The following is a 15,642-nucleotide window of genomic DNA, read 5'->3' as shown; positions in this document are numbered from 1 at the left end:
CCTTCAACAGCCACCCCCTCTGCAGCCTCTGACAGAAGGTACTGATCAGACTCTCCAGTTACCTTATTCCCAGGCATTCAGAAGTCAGACGAATTTTTCCCTGTGGATTCTCAGATGAGGCAGGGATGGGGATGTTGCTGGGAGGCATCAAGAGGGCATATTGAACTCCCTGCTCATATTGGCTATAAATGCTGAAATCATCCTTTGGGGGTAATTAGAGCAATATAATCACATTTGTACCCCAAATAAGTAAAGCAGGCTGTACAGATTTTATTCATTATCCAAGAAACGTATATGGAAATAACAGTGGAGTGTCATTTCCTTATTCTAAAATAGGCAGTAAAATATGATACTTCATGGCAATGGAGGGAGTTTGGTGGAAATGGAACTCTGAGGCACAGCTGAAGGGACTGTAAATGCATACAAGTTCTCTGGAAAGTGTTTAGCACTGTGTATCCCATCCTCTGTGGGAACAGCAAAGATTTATGGGAAAGATGCTCACTGTGGCATTGTCTATGACAGAGAAAAATTACATACAACAAGGGAAAGTTTAAGTAAATCAGAAATACCTGTACAGTGGAATAGTACTGGCCACTCAAGTTATGAGAAATATGCTTATTGGTCTAAGGAAATGCTAATAATATAATGTTAAGTGAAATGAAACAAGACATAAAACTTAATAGGTAGTGTGATTTCAACTGTATACACGCACAAGGTCAAACCAAGATGGAAATACAACACAACATAAATACCTAGTGCTTCTCAATGGTGGGGTTCAGAATAGTGTTTTAATTACTTGTTTTCAAATTTTCCAAATAGTCAAAAATTGCCGTGTTCTTTTTATAATGGGAGGAAAACAAAAGAAAAAGAGATGAGTCCTGTTTGTGACCTCTGGGAGGTTACTAATTATGAAGGTAAACATAGGGCAGTAGAAAAAGAGCTGAAGCAGATAATGAGAGAAGAGAGGGTGCCACCATGTATTATGGCCACACATATGTCTTTCTGAGCATTAGAGAGATGCTGGCAGGAGGAAATGGATGCTTTATGTTTATTATCTGTCACTGTCACTGTCTGAGAAACAACACCCATAGGGGAGGGTCAGATGGCACCCCGTTTAGGGAAGGGCAAAAAAAAAGTAAGGGTCTAAATGATCTGTAAGCCAGAGAGCAGCTAGATGCACAGTACTTGGGCATAACTGGAGATGAGCACGTTGTGTTACTGGGAGTTTCTGTTTCCACTCTTTCCTTCCACTTTGAATCTCCTCCAGCAGATGCCTGGGAAAAACCATACCACTGCCTCTGGAGACGCTCAGAGCTCTGAGCCTCAGGCCAAATGGCAGCAAGTTCAAAGCTGCAGACAGTGTCCAATTCTGCAAGTAACGGCCACAGTTGTGAACCCAAGATCCTTGGGCTCAGGAGGGAAAAGCAGCAGTTTGGCTATTCCTAGGAATTTGCAATCTTTCCATTGGGTTAAAACACCCAGTCCCTTGGCAAGGAGCAATCCCCTGCCATCTTTGTATGCAAGTGAGAGAGATTAAAAATGTATCTATGTTTCTAGAAACAGAAGGCCCCAGGGAGCAATGAGTTCAGTTCAGAGAAGCACGTGCCCACATTTTTAAGCTAATTCAACTACAGCTTGAGAGCCAATAACACATTTGGAAGGGACTATCAGCAAAGCCTTTGAGAATCCTCTGATGTGAGCCAAGCACACTACAACCACAAAACAAGACAGAAGCAAACTGTGTTGATTCTTCTAATGTATGAAGCACTTTCTGTACATCAATGTAGAAGGAATAGTCCTAAATAAGTTAAATAATTAATTCTTTCCTGAATTTTAAAAGGAAATTTCAGGTCTCTCATAGTTATAAAATAATTTGAAAGAGGAAAACTGTGTATCTTTGGACTGTGACGTATGCACATTTTGTTATAATTGTATAAATTTTACACTGGTTATCATTCTCTCCTTTCACAGTTATCCAATTTTCATTTCATCATTATGGGTTTATCCTTTTAGCATCATCCATTCTTTTATCGTTCTAGTTAATGTCATTGTATAATCAGCCTGAAATAATTCTCTTTATTTTATTAGTCTTTTTCACCCTATTTTCCTGGCACTGTATTAGCGCTTTACGTGTGTTATTATATTTAACCTTCAGAGTAACCCTCGGTAGGTAATAACCATATTATTGAAGAAGAAGCTTGAGCCTTAAGTAAGTGAAGTGACTTCCCCAAAATTGTACAGTCATCAGGGAGAAGAGTTTGGGCTGGTCTGGGGGTTGCCATCTTCAAAGCCCTTCATTTACCCATTATCCAACACTACCACCACTAGGCTCTACTGAAGACACGGAAGACACACTGAGATCCTCTGAAGATTCATCCTGAAGGACACTTAACCCAGTGTGATGGCCTCAGATAATAATGCTGCCCAATGACTCCAGCTACGAAAATCTTCCAGAACCTACAGTGTCCATAATTACTGAGCTTATCACCACACTGTTTGCTGCTCTTACAGGGGAACAGTAGATAATGGAAAACATTTTAGAGGAGGATAAAACACACCATGTTAAAAAGGCAAGAACTGTAGTACCTGTTTCTTCATGGAACATGTTTGTAGAGTATAATCTCTAGTTTTGCTGTTTTCATCACTGCAGAGAATAAAGGGCATTTAGGAAAATCATTGTTAAATTTTTCTCTGAGCTCTAACTATCAAGCAATTTTGCATTACAATTAATTGATTTTTTTAAAAGACACTGTTTTAAGTGTTTAAGGCACTATATAGAAGGCTCATGAACCTTTGGCCCTTGGTAGCCTATCCCATATTAGGAGCTTATGTTCTATAATTAGAAGAAAGATACCTTATTCACTGTCATACTCTGTGACATTGCTCAAGAAAAGACCTCTCTCTTATTACATATTTCAGATTACTGCTCTGTTTTGGGTGTTTTGCTTTTAATGTAATCAATAGTATCATATGTGATGCTTGTGAAACCATATCTTTGAAAGAGGAAGTGCAGCAAAACAAAAATTTTTTTAAAATCACACATTTTTCTCCACTCTGCTCTTTCAAATCTGCTCTGTGGGACTAATTCTTCTTTATATTAAAAATATTTTCTCTATTTTTTCTCTCATTCTTATATATTTAAAAAATTCTCTACTTTTAGACTCCCCATCTTTTTTCATAATATAACTATTCAGTCTCAAGCAAGAGTCAAACTCTCATCGATACTTAATAGCAAAGCTGCTTCTTCATCCAGGAGGGGGGTCAAGGCCACATTCTCCATTTCCCCACCTAGAACGTCTGGCCCTTTCCTCAACTCAAAAACACATCTCTGCTTCCTCCAGGGGCAGAACGGAGGAGAATTCGCGGGCAGGAAAGGATGACCTCCGGCTGCGGCAGACGGTTAAGGCTGATGCTTCCTCTTGGGGCCCTTTTGCACGGGTATTTCAGAGCCTGATGGTTGGTGCCCTCTCCTCCAACTGGCTGCAGGGGTTCCCTCCTCAGCCCTGCCCCTGCAGCCTTCCCAGACACAGCCTGACTCTGTTAGGTCCTAATGCCCCTACAAGTAGTCAGCTTCAGCAAAGTCCCTCTAGGCCAGCCCTCTTCCACTTGTCTCTTAATTCATCTCATTCATCCTTGTCTCACAAACTCTGGAAGCATAGCCTGCTCCCAAAGCAACCAGCTCTCCCACTGGCCACAGGATCTCACCTTCAGACTCCCAACTCTGGATCCTACAGTCTCTGTGCCTCCTCATGGTCCCCAGATGAAAAGGTCCAGCTCTCTGCAAGTTCCCTCTGAAGTCCCTCTCACTAGGTAGAAGTGAAAGGGAAGTACCCACCTCCCCTTTCCCATCAGGAGAAGGGAAAGAACACACTACAACATTTTGACAACTTCCTCAAAGAAGTCTTCTCTTGACTTTCCAGCTTCTCCTTACATAGACAGATTGGGCTGCAATAACAAATTAATCCCCAAATGTCAGTAGCTTAGCAAAACTTTAATCCACTCTCAGGAGAAGCCTGCTAAGAATCGGGATGTCTTGTGAGGGCTGTTGCTCATCAGGTGACCCAGGATTCCAGGCAATTTCAGTTTTGTGGCTTAGCCACAACACCAAGACTAGGGAAGAGAGTGCATGTAGAAGCCATACCCACTCTTCTACGATTGGAGCTAAAAGTGACAAGTGTCCCATCCCTTCACAGACTATTGACCAGAACAGTCCTGTGGCCCCGCCTACCTGCAAGGAGGCCAGGAAATGAAGGAAAGCACAGGAGATATTGGTGAGCATTCCTATTTCAGCAACATCCCCCAACATGGATAAGGGGCTTATGGACTTTAATTTCCTTTGCAAGTCCTTCTTCAACAATAGAGCATCTTGGGCTTCCCTGGTGGTGCAGTGGTTGAGAATCTGCCTGCTAATGCAGGGGACATGGGTTCGAGCCCTGGTCTGGGAGGATCCCACATGCCGCGGAGCAACTAGGCCCGTGAGCCACAACTACTGAGCCTGCGCGTCTGGAGCCTGTGCTCTGCAACGAGAGGCCGCGACAGTGAGAGGCCCGCACACCACGATGAAAAGTGGCCCCCGCTTGCCACAACTAGAGATAGCCCTCACACAGAAACGAAGACCCAACACAGCAAAACTAAATAAATTAATTAATAAACTCCTACCCTCAACATCTTAAAAAAAAAACAAAAACAAAAACAAAAAACAATAGAACATCTTGCTTTGTTATATGGGGGCTTTTGGCACCTAATGTCTTGGGTATCAGCCAAAATAAAGACAGAATGAGTCCCATTAAAACATCCTATTACACTGTGTTAGCACTTTAAAAGTTTACTACATACAATGAAGAGAATTAACATGTATTGAGCTTCTACCAGATACCAGGCACTGTTTCATGTTGTTTACATGTGTGACCTCATTTGACCCTAACACAAATGCTGAGTAAGATATAGGTGGTAATTCCCTAGTTTATCACATGAAAGAAGCTGAGTCTCATAGACTAAATACATTGGCCAAGGTCAGTTTATTAGGGAAAGAGTCAGGTTTTCAGAATCCAGATGTGTATTTCACAACAGCATTCTCTTCCACGTGGTTCACATTTTGTCCATCTCAAGCAAATAGACCCAATGCACCAATCCATCCTCTCAGCACCAGACATATTCAGAAAGCTATAACAATGAATGTGAGATTAAAATTAGTAGTATTATCAGAATTAATGATCTTCACTGGATTTTAGAAACGTATAAATATCACTAGGCTCCAAGTAATAGAAGGTCTAATAATTATTTCTTGCATTTCTGCCTGTTTTCAATCTCATCATGTGCTCATACGAACCATGCATTCCATGGGCTCTTGGCTTAGTGATGCCCTCAGACTTATCCATGCTTGGCACATGGAAAAACCTAAGGGGGATGGTAGAGGGAGTGAATGAAAAGTTTGTTGTCCCATGTTTGACCTCTTCCCACTTGCCTACTCTTCTCACCTCTATCTTGATCTCTGTGAGGTCCATTAGTTAGACATCTACTTCCTGTACAGCTAGAATAATGTCAACCTTGAGATATTCCATCCACAAATACCAAAGATTTATGCAAATTGTATGATAGTCACATTATAAATCAAATAAATGTCATCCCATGATTCCAACCTTCCTCATTCTTGGGAAAATTGGTGTTAATTACCTATGTGCAAGCACATGAGAGTCCCAAGTTGGAGGGAATCTAATGAATTGGACTGAATGTACAGTGTGTGGTTTTGAGTGGGTTTTGAATGTGGTTTTGACAGTTCATCCTCAGGAGCGTGTAGCATACAGCAATTCAGAGTGAGGAAATAGGCTTAATGAGAGTGTCAGCCTTAACTACTGCATTCTATGAGAAAAAAGAAAAAAAAACTTTTCAAAGGATTCTCCAATCCTGGGCAATAATCATTGCCTATGGCTCCATACATGCCGGGGTGCTTAAGGAATCAATGGTGTAGAGAGTAGAAAAGACAGAACAAAACAAAAAGAAGAAGAACCACATAATAAGAATTGAAGTTTCAGGACTTCCGGGTAAGATGGCGGAAGAGTAAGAAGGGGAGAACACCTTCCTCCCCACGGATACACCAGAAATACAGCTACACGTGGAACAACTCCTACAGAACACCTACTGAACGCTGGCAGAAGACCCCAGACCTCCCAAAAGGCAAGAAACTCCCCCACATACCTGGGTAGGGCAAAGCGGAGAGATTCCCGCACAGAGGATCGGTGCCGAGCGGCACTCACCAGCCCGAGAGGCTTGTCTGCTCACCCGCCGGGGCGGGCGGCGCTGGAAGCTGAGGCTCGGGCTTCGGTCAGAGCCCAGGCAGAGGACTGGGGCTGGCGGTGAGAACTCAGCTTGAAGGGGGCTAATGTGCCACAGCTAGCCGGCAGGGAGTCCGGGAAAACTCTGGAGCTGCGGAAGAGGCAAGAGACTTTTTCTTCCCTCTTGGTTTCCTGGTGCGCAAGGAGAGGGGATTAAGAGCGCTGCTTAAAGGGGCTCCACAGACGGGCGCGAGTCACGACTGAAAGCGTGGAGCCCAGTGACGGGCGTGGGACGCTGGGGCTGCTGCTGCCGCCGCCAAGAAGCCTGTGTGCGAGTGCAGGTCACTGTCCACACCACCCTTCCGGGGAGCCTGTGCAAACCGCCACTGCCGGGGTCCCGGGATCCAGGGGTGGCTTCCCTGGGAGAACGCACGGCAGGCCTCGGGCTGGTGCAACCTCACGCCGACCTCTGCCGCTGCAGGCTCGCCCCGCACTTCGTGCCCCTCCCTCCCGCCCGGTCTGAGTGAACCAGAGTCCCCGAAGAGGCTGCTCCTTTAACCCTGTCCTGTCTGAGCGAAGAACAGACGCCCTCCAGCGACCTACACGCAGAGGCGGGGCCAAATCCAAAGCTGAGACCCAGGAGCTGTGAGAACAAAGAAGAGAAAGGGAAACCTCTCCCAGCAGCCTCAGAAGCAGCGGATTAAAGCTCCACAATCAACTTGATGTACCCTGCATCTGTGGAATACATGAATAGACAACAAAACATCCCAAATTGAGGAGCCAGGAGTCAGTGCTGTGCCTCTGAGGTGGGAGAGCCAACTTCAGGACACTGGTCCACAAGAGACCTCCCAGCTCCACATAATATCAAACGGCGAAAATCTTCCAGAGATCTCCATCTCAACACCAGCACCCAGCTTCACTCAACGACCAGCAAGCTACACTGCTGGACACCCTATGCCAAACAACTAGCAAGACAGGAACACACGCCACCCATTAGCAGAGAGGTGGCCTAAAATCATAAAAAGTCCGCAGACACCCCAAAACGCACCACCAGACGTGGACCTGCCCACCAGAAAGACAAGATCCAGCCTCATCCACCAGAACACAGGCACTAGTCCCCTCCACCAGGAAGCCTACACAACCCACTAAACCAACCTTAGCCACTGGGGACAGACACCAAAAACAACGGGAACTACGAACCAGCAGCCTGCAAAAAGGAAACCCCAAACACAGTAACATAAGCAAAATGAGAAGACAGAAAAACACACAGCAGGAGAAGGAGCAAGATAAAAACCCACCAGACCTAACAAATGAAGAGGTAATAGGTAGTCTACCTGAAAAAGAATTCAGAATAATGATGGTAAAGATGATCCAAGATTCTATTTCCCAGATCCAAAATCTTGGAAATAGAATAGACAAAATGCAAGAAACAGTTAACAAGGACCTAGAAGAACTAAAGATGAATCAAGCATCGATTAAAAACACAATAAATGAAATAAAAAATACTCTAGATGGGATCAATAGCAGAATAACTGAGGCAGAAGAATGGATAAGTGAGGTGGAAGATAAAATAGTGGAAATAACTGCTGCAGAGCAAAATAAAGAAAAAAGAATGAAAAGAACAGAGGACAGTCTCAGAGACCTCTGGGACAACATTAAATGCACCAACATTCGAATTATAGGGGTTCCAGAAGAAGAAGAGAAAAAGAAAGGGACTGATAAAATATTTGAAGAGATTATAGTTGAAAACTTCCCTAATATGGGAAAGGAAATAGTTAATCAAGTCCAGGAGGCACAGAGAGTCCCATACAGAATAAATCCAAGGAGAAATACGCCAAGACACATATTAATCAAACTGTCAAAAATTAAACACAAAGAAATCATATTAAAAGCAGCAAGGGAAAAACAACAAATAACACACAAGGGAATCCCCATCAGGATAACAGCTGATCTCTCAGCAGAAACTCTACAAGCCAGAAGGGAGTGGCAGGACATAATTAAAGTGATGAAGGAGAAAACCCTGCAACCAAGATTACTCTACCCAGCAAGGATCTCATTCAGATTTGATGGAGAAATTAAAACCTTTACAGACAAGCAAAAGCTGAGAGAGTTCAGCACCACCAAGCCAGCTTTACAACAAGTGCTAAAGGAACTTCTCAGGGCAAGAAACACAACAGAAAGAAAAGACCTACAATAACGAAGCCAAAACAATTAAGAAAATGGGAATAGGAACATACATATCAATAATTACCTTAAATGTAAATGGACTAAATGCTCCCACCAAAAGACACAGATTGGCTGAATGGATACAAAAACAAGACCCATATATATGCTGTCTACAAGAGACCCACTTCAGACCTAGAGACACATACAGACTGAAAGTAAGGGGATGGAAAAAGATATTCCATGCAAATGGAAACCAAAAGAAAGCTGGAGTAGCAATTCTCATATCAGACAAAATAGACTTTAAAATAAAGACTACTAGAAGAGACAAAGAAGGACACTACATAATGATCAAGGGATCGATCCGAGAAGAAGATATAACAATTGTAAATATTTATGCACCCAACATAGGAGCACCTCAATACATAAGGCAAATACTAACAGCCATAAAAGGAGAAATCGACAGTAACACAATCATAGTAGGGGACTTTAACACCCCACTTTCACCAATGGACAGATCATCCAAAATGAAAATAAATAAGGAAACACAAGATTTAAATGATACACTAAACAAGATGGACTTAATTGATATTTATAGGACATTCCATCCAAAAACAACAAAATACACATTTTTCTCAAGTGCTCATGGAACATTCTCCAGGATAGATCATATCTTGGGTCACAAATCAAGCCTTGGTAAATTTAAGAAAATTGAAATTGTATCAAGTATCTTTTCTGACCACAATGCTATGAGACTAGACATCAATTACAGGAAAAGAGCTATAAAAAATACAAACACATGGAGGGTAAACAATACACTGCTTAATAATGAAGTGATCACTGAAGAAATCAAAGGGGAAATTAAAAAATACCTAGAAACAAATGACAATGGAGACACGACGACCCAAAACCTATGGGATGCAGAAAAAGCAGGTCTAAGAGGGAAGTTTATAGCAATACAATCCCACCTTAAGAAACAGGAAACATCTCGAATAAACAACCTAACCTTGCACCTAAAGCAATTAGAGAAAGAAGAACAAAAACATCCCAAAGTTAGCAGAAGGTAAGAAATCATAAAAATCAGATCAGAAATAAATGAAAAAGAAATGAAGGAAATGATAGCTAAGATCAATAAAACTAAAAGCTGGTTCTTTGAGAAGATAAACAAAATTGATAAACCATTAGCCAGACTCATCAAGAAAAAAAGGGAGAAGACTCAAATCAATAGAATTAGAAATGAAAAAGGAGAAGTAACAACTGACACTGCAGAAATACAAAAGATCATGAGAGATTACTACAAGCAACTCTATGCCAATAAAATGGACAACCTGGAAGAAATGGACAAATTCTTAGAAATGCACAACCTGCCAAGACTGAATCAGGGAGAAATAGAAAATATGAACAGACCAATCACAAGCACTGAAATTGAAACTGTGATAAAAAATCTTCCAACAAACAAAAGCCCGGGACCAGATTGCTTCACAGGTGAATTCTATCAAGCATTTAGAGAAGAGCTAACACCTATCCTTCTCAAACTCTTCCAAAATATAGCAGAGGGAGGAGCACTCCCAAACTCTTTCTACGAGGCCACCATCACCTTGATACCAAAACCAGACAAGGATGTCACAAAGAAAGAAAACTACAGGCCAATATCACTGATGAACATAGATGCAAAAATCCTCAACAAAATCCTAGCAAACAGAATCCAACAACACATTAAAAGGATCATACACCATGATCAAGTGGGGTTTATTCCAGGAATGCAAGGATTCTTCAATATACGCAAATCAATCAACGTGATACACCATATTAACAAATTGAAGGAGAAAAACCATATGATCATCTCAATAGATGCAGAGAAAGCTTTCGACAAAATTCAACACCCATTTTTGATAAAAACCCTGCAGAAAGTAGGCATAGAGGGAACTTTCCTCAACATAATAAAGGCCATATATGACAAACCCACAGCCAGCATCGTCCTCAATGGTGAAAAACTGAAACATTTCCACTAAGATCAGGAACAAGACAAGGTTGCCCACTCTCACCACTCTTATTCAACATAGTTTTGGAAGTTTTAGCCACAGCAATCAGAGAAGAAAAGGAAATAAAAGGAATCCAAATCGGAAAAGAAGAAGTAAAGCTGTCACTGTTTGCAGATGACATGATACTATACATAGAGAATCCTAAAGATGCTACCAGAAAACTACTAGAGCTAATCAATGAATTTGGTAAAGTTGCAGGATACAAAATTAATGCACAGAAATCTCTGGCATTCCTATATACTAATGATGAAAAATCTGAAAGTGAAATCAAGGAAACACTCCCATTTACCATTGCAACAAAAAGAATAAAATATCTAGGAATAAACCTACCTAAGGAGACAAAAGACCTGTATGCAGAAAATTATAAGACACTGATGAAAGAAATTAAAGATGATACAAATAGATGGAGAGATGTACCATGTTCTTGGATTGGAAGAATCAACATTGTGAAAATGACTCTACTACCCAAAGCAATCTACAGATTCAATGCAATCCCTATCAAACTACCCCTGGCATTTTTCACAGAACTAGAGCAAAAAATTTCGCAATTTGTATGGAAACACAAAAGACCCCGAATAGCCAAAGCAATCTTGAGAACGAAAAATGGAGCTGGAGGAATCAGGCTCCCTGACTTCAGACTATACTACAAAGCTACAGTAATCAAGACAGTATGGTACTGGCACAAAAACAGAAAGATAGATCAATGGAACAGGATAGAAAGCCCAGAGATAAACCCACAGATATATGGTCACCTTATCTTTGAAAAAGGAGGCAGGAATGTACAGTGGAGAAAGGACAGTCTCTTCAATAAGTGGTGCTGGGAAAACTGGATAGGGACATGTAAAAGTAAGAGATTAGATCACTCCCTAACACCATACACAAAAATAAGCTCAAAATGGATTAAAGACCTAAATGTAAGGCCAGACACTATCAAACTCTTAGAGGAAAACATAGGCAGAACACTCTATGACATAAATCACAGCAAGATCCTTTTGGACCCACCTCCTAGAGAAATGGAAATAAAGACAAAAATAAACACATGGGACCTAATGAAACTTCAAAGCTTTTGCACAGCAAAGGAAACCATAAACAAGACCAAAAGACAACCCTCAGAATGGGAGAAAATATTTGTAAATGAAGCAACTGACAAAGGATTAATCTCCAAAATTTATAAGCAGCTCTTGCAGCTCAATAACAAAAAAACAAACAACCCAATCCAAAAATGGGCAGAAGACCTAAATAGACATTTCTCCACAGAAGATATACAGACTGCCAACAAACACATGAAAGGATGCTCATCATCTTTACTCATTAGAGAAATGCAAATCAAAACTACAATGAGATATCATCTCACACCAGTCAGAATGGCCATCATCAAAAAATCTACAAACAATAAATGCTGGAGAGGGTGTGGAAAAAAAGGAACACTCTTGCACTGCTGGTGAGAATGTGAATTGGTACAGCCACTATGGAGAACAGTATGGAGGTTCCTTAAAAAACTACAAATAGAACTACCATATGACCCAGCAATCCCACTACTGGGCATATACCCTGAGAAAACCATAATTCAAAAAGAGACATGTACCAAAATGTTCATAGCAGCCCTATTTACAATAGCCCGGAGCTGGAAACAACCTAAGTGTCCATCATCGGGTGAATGGGTAAAGAAGATGTGGCACATATATACAATGGAATATTACTCAGCCATAAAAAGAAATGAAATTGAGCTATTTGTAATGAGGTGGATGGACCTAGAGTCTGTCATACAGAGTGAAGTAAGTCAGAAGGAGAAAGACAAATACTCTATGCTGACACATATATATGGAATTTAAGAAAAAAAAATGTCATGAAGAACATAGGGGTAAGACAGGAATACAGACACAGACCTACTAGAGAATGGACTTGAGGATATGGGGAGGGGGAAGGGTAAGCTGTGACAAAGTGAAAGAGTGGCATGGACATATATACACTACCAAACTGTAAGGTAGATAGCTAGTGGGAAGCAGCCGCATAGCACAGGGAGATCAGCTCGGTGCTTTGTGACCGCCTGGAGGGGTGGGATAGGGAGGGTGGGAGGGAGAAGCAAAAGGGAGGAGATATGGGAACATATGTATATGTATAACTGATTAAATTTGTTATAAAGCAAAAAAAAATTAAATTAAATTTAAAAAAGTGCTTGGAACAGTGCCTGGCACAAACTACCTACCTAATAAATGCATTAAGTACAATGAAAAAAAAAAAAAAGAATTGAAGTTTCAGGCAATGCTAGATGACCTCTCCAAAAGCTAGCTAAAGATTCCCCATGCAGGCAAGCCTTAGTGTCAGCTGGAGGCCACTTGTGTTTTCCTCCTCTCCTGAGGAAATCCAATTCAATGCCACAAGTATTTACTGAGCTCTCCTGTGCAATGGCCCAGCAGTCTTATTACAGGGAATACAGACATGAGTGTGACACTAACCTTGTCTGTGGGTACGTTGGGTGGGAGAGGAGGGTAATACACAAAAAAGGTAAGGGCCCAAGGCGAAGGTGGACAAAAGGCCAGTACACAAGACTGGAGTTGAAGGTTACAGACCATTGAAGAGTCCAATTTGACTCAGTACATGTTCACACACTTGCACACAGCTATATTTGTGCTAGACCCAGCTGATTCACACCATTTATCAGCTCCTCCTCCCTTCCCTGGAAGATGCTGCCTCTAGATACACAGGAGATTACTTTGCAAATCAACAGCAAGTTAGGTAGTAATATCTGATTTTCCACCTATCAGGCATTTTGGTCAATCACTCTTCTACTCTGTACTTACAGGTTCTTTATTAAACCTGTGTTTTTTATTGAACACAGGTTTTTTATTGAATTCCTACCCCAATCTGCATGATTTTCTCATTAAATTTCAGGTTTCCGGCACTTATTTCATTTAACACACCTACTGTGAACAGAAACCATCAAACAGGATTTGTGCTGGACGCTAGAGACAAAAAAGAATATGACACAATCTTTATTCTTCAAGACTTCATGCTGTATTGGGGAAGACAGAAGATGCAAAGAAAACATGTTGTAGGGGGTTCCTTCTTAACCCTTTAGAACTACCAGTGTACTGGGGATTCTGACCTCTGGAAGAAAACAAAGATCAGAGGCACAGGTTGCAGATGAGGCATGTGGGGAGACGGCAGGCAGGGAAGGGAGCGTGCGTAGGAGGCATGGTGGATGTTGCTCGTGGTCAACCCAGCAGACAGTCCTCTCCAACCTCCTGCTTGGGGGCAGAGATGCCTGGATCACAGAGAAGAAAGCCAGCACCTCCACCCACCATCCAGGGTGTGAATCATGATCATTCTAAGTCAGTGGAAAATCCATCTCCCTTTGCCAGAGATTAGTCTTGGGGTGGGAGTAGTTCTGGCCAATGATTCATAAGGGGAAGTCCATCATGGGAGGCCTTGTAGGATAAAAAGACAGATCTCTGAGAAGAAAGCTTTTTGACGCCACTGTCCTTGGGGCAATGCTGTGAGCACATGGTGTCCTGGAGTTGGAGCACCCATCTTGTGGCCATAAAGCATAAACTGAAGAAGAGAAAATGCTAGATGGCAGATCACAAAGATATATAGAGTCTGCATCCCAACTGAAATTGTTGAACTATCGAAAGACCGTGGAGCTGCCAACCTATAAGTTGCTTTGTAAGATAACAATGAACACCTTCATAAATCAGGTCAATGTTCACTGAGTGTCTGTAACCTGCAGCCAAAAGCATCCTGACTCAGGTTGGGTAGAAAAGTCTTATGTACTTCTCACAATAATTCTGTAAGGTGGGAAATACTATTAACTCCATTTTACAGATGAGTAAACTAAGACAGATCATTTAAATCATTGTCTCAAAACACAAAAATATAAGTAAATGTCCAGATGGAGATTTGATCATGGGCGTAATTCTAAGTTTGTTCTCTTCCCACTATGAAATCTTATTATCACAAAAAATGGCAGAGTTCATGACAAAATTATTTGCATAATGACCAGGTGTCAAGAAAATGGATACAAAATTCTCTTGAGAAGCAATTTGAATCTATTCTCTCTTAAATTCAATAAAAATTTACTGAGGGTCTGCTCTGGATTAGGCACTGGATTACAGAACTGTCTTCAGACAGGCCCCTGCTCATGGTTTCAGAAGAACAACCAACCTTATACTCCGGAACAGCCTTACCTTGAATCAATATGATGTCAGATGTCAGTGGGCAACCACATGATTAGTCATGCATCTAGAGGTAAAACATCTGGAAAACAGAAAGTTGGAACTCTTCATGAGCATGGAAAGACAATGGAGTATGAAAAAGTCAACTCATCCTTTGGACAGTCCCCAAAGCCCCCATGTTTGATGCCATGTGGACCAAACATTAAAATGAGTGGGGACATCCTTCACCTCCTCTTATTTGGCTGTGGTGCTTTGTCTCCCTTTATCACCACCTCCCCCTTCCCCAGCTCAGAGGAGGCAGACCTGCTGTAAACTCACCCTCATGATCCCTAACTCTGACCCTATGTCACCCTCCTCTGTGTTGCTGCTGAAGATGCGACTTGAGCTCCCAGATCCTTTTGTGCTGTTGTTGACCCTTCTTCCAAATCTCTTGCAGTCAAGGTGCCAGGGAACTAGGCACTTCCCTGACTGCAGGCTCACAAGCTGCCTGAGGAGCCAGGGATTTAGCTCTTTAATCTCATCCGCAGGGGAGGCGAATTTTCCAGCATGAAACAGGAAGAGTCTTATATGTAGCTCCAGGTTTAGTCTATGAGAAATGCTGAAAATAGGTAGAATAATAATAATAGCAAATATTTATTAAAAAGTGGCCTTATTATAACTCCATTTTTTTTCCAAGACACCAATCCCCAGAAAAAACATATGCTTTGTGTCATATTCTCAGAAGTGCAGCTTGTTCTTAGTCATTCTCTCTCTCCTCTTGTCTTTCTCTCTTCCCCCTCTCCTTCTATCTCTCAGGTCAGATGAAAGTATTGATGAATGATCAGTTTCAGGGCCAAGAAAAGCCTCCAGGAGAACTCTTCAAGACTTCGACGTGAGGCCTGGCCTGCTCAATATTTTCATCCTTGATTTGAGTACTGGCAACGAAGCATGCTCACCAAATTCTCAACTGAAGCAAAGCATTTAAAGATTATTTGATGCTGATACCTGCGT

The 15,642-nt window shown here is 41.8% G+C and overlaps 1 long non-coding RNA gene across 1 annotated transcript in view; it reads right to left on the bottom strand.

Annotated features, from left to right (window-relative positions):
* Nucleotides 1-13,527: 13,527 nt before the first annotated feature.
* LOC132495352 (uncharacterized) overlaps nucleotides 13,528-15,642 on the bottom strand; it is an 86,104-nt gene continuing 83,989 nt past the window's right edge. The window contains exons 5-6 of the long non-coding RNA XR_009533233.1: nucleotides 14,665-14,734; nucleotides 13,528-13,722 (exon numbers count right to left, since the gene is read on the bottom strand). This is a non-coding gene — a long non-coding RNA (uncharacterized LOC132495352). The remainder of the gene's footprint in view (nucleotides 13,723-14,664; nucleotides 14,735-15,642) is intronic.

Source organism: Mesoplodon densirostris, chromosome 8, assembly GCF_025265405.1.
Source record: "Mesoplodon densirostris isolate mMesDen1 chromosome 8, mMesDen1 primary haplotype, whole genome shotgun sequence".
In the NCBI taxonomy this organism is placed as follows: Eukaryota; Metazoa; Chordata; class Mammalia; order Artiodactyla; family Ziphiidae; genus Mesoplodon; species Mesoplodon densirostris.
This window is presented reverse-complemented; position numbering and strand designations above follow the sequence as displayed.